The sequence below is a fragment of the Empidonax traillii genome, unplaced genomic scaffold (assembly GCF_003031625.1).
Source record: "Empidonax traillii isolate 1590-97213 ecotype Southwest subspecies unplaced genomic scaffold, ASM303162v1 scaffold135:size1941959, whole genome shotgun sequence".
NCBI classification, from domain to species: domain Eukaryota; kingdom Metazoa; phylum Chordata; class Aves; order Passeriformes; family Tyrannidae; genus Empidonax; species Empidonax traillii.
Window position 1 is genome coordinate 124,554 of NW_020955328.1, and position 6,371 is coordinate 130,924.

The window sequence follows — 6,371 nt, forward strand, 5'->3', positions numbered from 1 at the left end:
AAGTGATTAAAACAAGTTCTTGTTAAAGATAAGTCTATTGCTTTCAGCTAATGCAGTGACCTCAAAAGGTAAATTCTTCCCTATTGAATTCATCTGACCATTCCATTCCAACACTCAAACTGCATATTGTTTCTAAAACATGAAGCAGCATTTCCCCAGGACATGGCAGTATCTCCATTCAAATTCAATTTCACTCCTAAAAGAAGTGTCATCCTATTTAGCTCACAGATTTGCAGACAAACTACTCAATTCTCACTCACTGAGCTGTTTTCATCACAGAGGTTTGCTGTGCTGGAGCCTGGGGCATTCATTTGAAGCTTCCATTTGACAGCAGACAGGAAGGCAAAACTGCATTAGAATTAGTACAGTAACAGATATAGTGATGACAGTGTAGATAGTCCTAACAGATTATCATACTCAAACTAATTTGTAATTAGTAAACCAGACTTGCCTAACTATACGAGTTCTCTTTACATCTACAGCAAGCCAACACTAGAAAGCAGTAGTGAAATACATTCCTTCTATTAACAACAAAGTCTCCCCACAATCAGTGGAGAACCAGGCATCAAATCCACCATACCCCTAACTACACTACTGTAGAAAGGACACTCATTACCCACCAACATAGTGTCCTTGGTTCTATTCATTTCTGCAAATGACGACATCAGACCTGAATCTAATATCCAGAGCCCCTGGCCACAAAAGCATTCTTCTTCTCTCAGTAGGAAAACAGCAACTCAAGCAGAGGATGCATCTTCTATACTATTCTGTGGAACACATGCCACTAGGTCCACAGCCTTTTGTTCTTCATTTATTCCACCTATAGCTGAATTAATCAGAAATATAAGTGAAGAGTGGTAAGAAGCAGCAGATTTTAGCTGGCCAAGAAGAGAGTAAAAATTAAAATCAGTTAATAGCATCTAAATAGGGTAAAAAAAAATTGGTTATTAAGGAGTCAGTATTCATTACAAGAGTATGTTGCGTGTTAGGAATGTGTCCAGTGGTATCTGGCAGCTACTGCAGAACCATATCGACCACTGCATTTACTATTACAGATTTCTGGAAACTTTTACTAATGACAGGAAACAGTAAACTGAATTATTCCTTACCAAACAAGACCTTGCTGTCCCTCCATTCAGATATCTATCCTAAAACATATCACTACAGTCTTCAAAACAGTGGTAGAAAGAACACTAATCTGAACTTCTAATGAAGACAAGTCTGCATTGCGTCAATGCTTGGAAGAGCAGGCATTCCAAAACTGCAAAAGCATGAGATGGGAGGGAAGGAAGGGCAGGGGGAGGGAAGGAAGGAAAGAAATATAAAGCTGTAAAGACTTCAAAAGTACTCCAAAGCAAACAGCAATTCCCTGGGGAAAACTGCCACTAGCCCGGTTGGAAATCAGTAAAAGTACTGTCCCCCCAAAGCAAGCTCACGGTTCCAGGGACCTTGGAGTTTGGTGCACAGTGTGAAGGGAAGACAGGGAAAAGTGTCACAAATATCCAGGCATAAATTCTGGCTATGAGAAAAGACCTTGGAAGCATCAGTTTTATTATTATTTGCACTAGGAATGCTACTAGATTTAGAAGCAGCATAAGCATATCCACAGTCAACAGCACAAATCTGCATGATCTCACTGAGGCAGCTCTCCACATCTACATAGATTTGCTGGCTGGGCTGCATTGCACTGCCCTAATACATTGGTCCTGTAGAGTCTGCTTCCCTCTGTGCCAGTAGATTAGCATTAGCCACCTTCAGAAGACTCTATTAACATTTCTTGATTGCATTAGACACTGACATTGCCTGGACTCACTGATTTGATTTACAGTGTCAACTGCTGCATATTTTATTTTATTATTTTTCTTCAGAGAATGAAAAGACCTGCCCTACTTGGGAACGCAGGCAAACTCCTTGGTAAGGACACTTGATGCTTCTATGGCAGTGAACTTACTCTGTATCAGATCAGTCAGCTGATTCTTAGCAGCCAGATACCAGTAATTTTTGCACCCAGGGCAGCAACTTTCATTTAATTTTTAGTTGTTCAGTATCACAATTTCTGAAGACAGAAGGGGACCGCATGAAGAAATACTTTTAACCGAAACCACTAATGACAGAGTCACAACAGTAGAAGCACATACAGCAGTTCCCCACAGGCTGTTGGGGCAGCACAGCAGAAGGACAGTAGGATACAAGGGGAACATTTCCAAGAGGCAGAAGGAGAGCCCACAGAAATGCACAGGTGCTTCCTTTCCGAAAGAAGCAGAAGTGAAGTTTCCTACCTAAACTGCTCTCTCTGCACAGAACTGCAGATTGTGGCAGTCACCTGTCAGAGAGGGAGCTGGCAGGGGCTGGCCCTGAGCACACAGCCACAGAAACAACTGCAGAGAGGACAGGAGCAGAGCATCCTGCAGCACCAGGCACAGAAGCTGCATGCTCTAGTTAGGCTAGCACTAACTGTTATTAATTGTAATTATGATTACAATCAGTGATTTTCTTCTGTTTAAAAAGTCTTGCTTTTTCTTCTTCAACAAAGAACAGCTGGAATTTCCCTGGTACTTTGCTGCATCAGTGACCTGGTGACATGAGGTGAGCTGCTATGATGCATGAGTAAAATGCAATGGTGGAAAGCACTCTCTTGTTTTTCCCTGCACTAATTTTTCTCACATTTTATTTTTTTCTGTGGTTGATGCTATTGTATCTACCCGAAGACAACTTTTGCAGGACCTACAGAAAACAATAATCCTACATGTATACTATTCCATAGTATATCCATCATGGATATGCTAGATTGGGGTTTGTGATTCACCATACTCCACAATATACCCCAACCTCACAGTAACTGTCATTAATTAGCAATTTATACAAAGCCACTTTTGAATGTTGTTGAAAAACAATCAGTTAAAGTAAGGTTTTTAGATTTACAATATGTTCATTAGCCAATTTACCCATGTTAGATATTGATTCCTTACCCCTAAGATGTGTAGGTAAGGATCACAACTGAAACCTTTATCCTGTACAAAATAGCTTCCAGGAGGGTGAGAGCCACAGATACGATCAGCTGCATCCTCCTGTGATAAGCAGCAAAATAGTAACTTAACTAAAAAATTCCACATTCTATTATATGACACTCACACTTCCAGCTGAAGGCAAGTCAGGATGCACCTCTGCGGATGTCATCCTAATTCAGATGCAAGGCAAATTTTATCCCTGGTGTTTAGTGACAAATTTTATCCCTGGTGTTTAGTTCCAGCAAACAGCAGAAGAAACAGCTCCCACTCACATATCTGGAGTTTCTAATGCTGCCCATCCAGAGAAGGAACCACCCACTATGATGGTGCAATCTCTGATATGTTCCACAAATAGACCTAAGGAGCAGAACAGCCATGAAAAATGCCAATTCTACTTTCACCCACAAACATCAGCAGAGATAATTTTATCACAGTTCCATAACAAATCAACGGCAATTGAAAAGTATATATAAGAGAATAATTGTCTCTAGCTTCTCCTGGTCAAGAGGCATAAACCCAGATTCTTTCCAAAGGCCCCTCTTTTTTTTGTACATATTGGCAGTGACATGACAATTAAGCAGTGCATGAGCACACTTCACTCCATGTGCTTATCAGGGGGATTCTAAAAGAGGAAAAAAAAAAAAAAAAAAAGAGAAACACAAGAAGAATTAAAGTGACTCTACTGGTCTGTAGCCAACATTCTTAGGACTAAGGAAATGGAAGAAAAACAGGTAAAAAGTGAAGTAAGGCCTAAGAGACTTTGAAAAGCCCTCTAAAAAACAAAGGTCTTCCTCAGGCAACTGAACAGCTAACATTGGTGACTCCCAACTCTAATTTAATCATTCTCCTATATCCTTTTAAAAGGCCTAGTGTCCAAAACACACACATCCTAAGAGAGAACAGCTCATCACTGTCACTCAAAAATTCTGGTTCTGCCTTCTCCTCATCTTGAAATATCTTTTAAAAACACTGACTGCAGCTGAAAAAGAAAACCACATCTCGAATCATCACTGTAGATTTACAGTAGAACTTCACCAGTAGGACCAGCACAAACACTGTGAAATGGAAATGAACAAAAGGGCAATGACTTCATTCCTGTAGCATATTTGTGAGGGCAGAGTAGCAGCACAGTAAGCTCAGTCCAGAAGCATCAATGTAAGAGTCACTCCAGCATGTCCCTCTTCTATTTACCGATGCATGGATCAGTGGTTACTTTGTCAGGCAAACAGAACAAGCAGAAAGCAAGCAGGCTGATCCAAATGCCATCATACCAGCCTCTAGTGCACTGGTAGCATCACCAGTATGACAGGCTGTCCCAAAGACCAGCCCGTTCAGGTGTCCTCACACCGGATCTGCCAGGAAGGTTCAATTCAAGCAGCTTGGGATAAGAGCAGGAGTTTTCATTGGATGCAATTGCAGTAGGGGGCTTTACTGGAAAACTAATTCAATACAATTCGCTTCACTGTCACATTATCACACATTTCAAGCTTTGCAGTAGGCCTAGCCTTTTCCTGCATCTTTTGCTTGGTAACAAACATTTGCCAATCAAGCCTAGATATAAGCACATGCCAGACATAGGCAATCATAAAAAAAGTACTCCTGAATACTATCAGCACACCAACCTAGTTAGAGATGAAACAGCACATAATGTTCTCACACCTCCTGGAAACTCAGTCTTTTGCCCAGTTAAGTACTGAGGATTGAATTAATCTCAACAAAATATAATAAAAAAAATAGATTCTGTTGCACAGATTAGAACATTTCCAATGGTCAAAACTTGTTTTAGAACTGTGACCATTTTCAATTCAGGGACAGTTTTCCTAATAAAATTAAAAAACACAAGTCATTTTTCCACTTGGAAAAAGATGCTAGGTAGAAGAAACGACCTTCACTGTTGCCAGTGACTGCTATTGTAAAATAATACTTCTTTCCATTCTGATGGTTTCAGATGCTTCCTGCCTACCCATTAAGTGATTTAACTGAGCTACCCACACAGTGTTACCTAGTGACTATGCAGTTAAGACTTATTGGAGGCCAAAATCACCCACTGCATATTCTAGTTACATGCTTTATTTGTTCTTTTGTAAACGTGAAACTGAAAATGTATGTTACAGGAGTGAATTTAACTACTGGAGGAACTCCTCAGATTCAGGAGCTCAGGCAAGACAGAGATGCAGACCTTTCCTTCAATAATTCCAGAGTGAAAACTAACGTACTACGTACGCTCAGAGAAAGCCCTCGCCTGCACACAGAGCATCAAAAAAGAGACCATACATTGACATCACCGATAGCAGGGCCATACAGAACTCATCCAAACTCATGCAATGAATCTGCAGCAGAAACTGGAACTTAAGCGAAATCAGCTGAAGTTGAAATGAAACACACTGCAAGCAGAAAGGGCTGAGGGGAGGGTGCAGAGTGGGAGGCCTACATATCTGTGAATCTAAAGGTGGAGAGCGAGAAAAATAACAATGGGAGGCAAGGGGGAGGTCAGAGAGAGAGCACATACAAGGCTAAGGGGGACAGGGAAGAGAAAAGGAGAAGGTTAAATCAAGATATCAAGTTCTCTTGTGAGAGAGCACAGCTGACAAAGCCAGAGACATAGTTACAGACAGAAAAAAGTCCACACAAATTGCAGGTTCCCTTGTCAATAAATGAAAGAGCTAACTGATGGAACAGTCTGGAAACCACTGTGGTCAAAAGTGTCCAACACAACCAACTCCTCTCTCCAATTCCTCATTCAATGTCTTTCATCTTGTAGCAATTCCACAGTGACAAGTCCCGGGTTACCTACTTTGTACATCATTCCACTAGCAATTCTGCAGCAGATGGTAAGGACAGGCATGTATTTGCCTATTAAGTAAAGAAAACAAATCAAGGAATTAAGCCACGCAGGTCTTTAGGCCCCTATTTTAAGGTACCAGTGAAATTTCCAGTCTTGCACTCTCTGGGATTACTAGTGAGGTGGAGGGAGAGAGAGAAGAGCTTTAACATGGCTGTTCAGGCTCAAAATCCTAGACAGAGCTTTCCTGTAAATGTGGTACATCTCACAGAGCTGTTTCTTGATGTTTCAGATGCCAGCTCCCTCTCAGCAGAAATTAACTTCACTCTCCCTCTCAGCAGTATCATCACCTCCTCCAAACTGACTCCCCAAAACCAGAGAAGATATGAATATTCTCTAACCTTTTCCTGCAATGGGAAAATGTAGGTGGACTGCCTGCATCACATCTGAAAGACTCTATTTTCATAGTGCAGAGATTCTGGCTTTCTGAGGAGGATGTAGCATTTTTGAGTCACTATGGTCTGTTAAAACTGAAGTAGGAGATAAAGAGCAAATATTCCCTCCCCCTTCCCCCCCCCCCC

General features: G+C 41.2%; 1 protein-coding gene across 4 annotated transcripts in view; it reads right to left on the reverse strand.

The window, feature by feature from the left end:
* PITPNM3 (PITPNM family member 3) overlaps positions 1-6,371 on the reverse strand; it is a 63,216-nt gene that overhangs the window by 54,833 nt on the left and 2,012 nt on the right. The gene's annotated exons all lie outside the window — the stretch shown is intronic.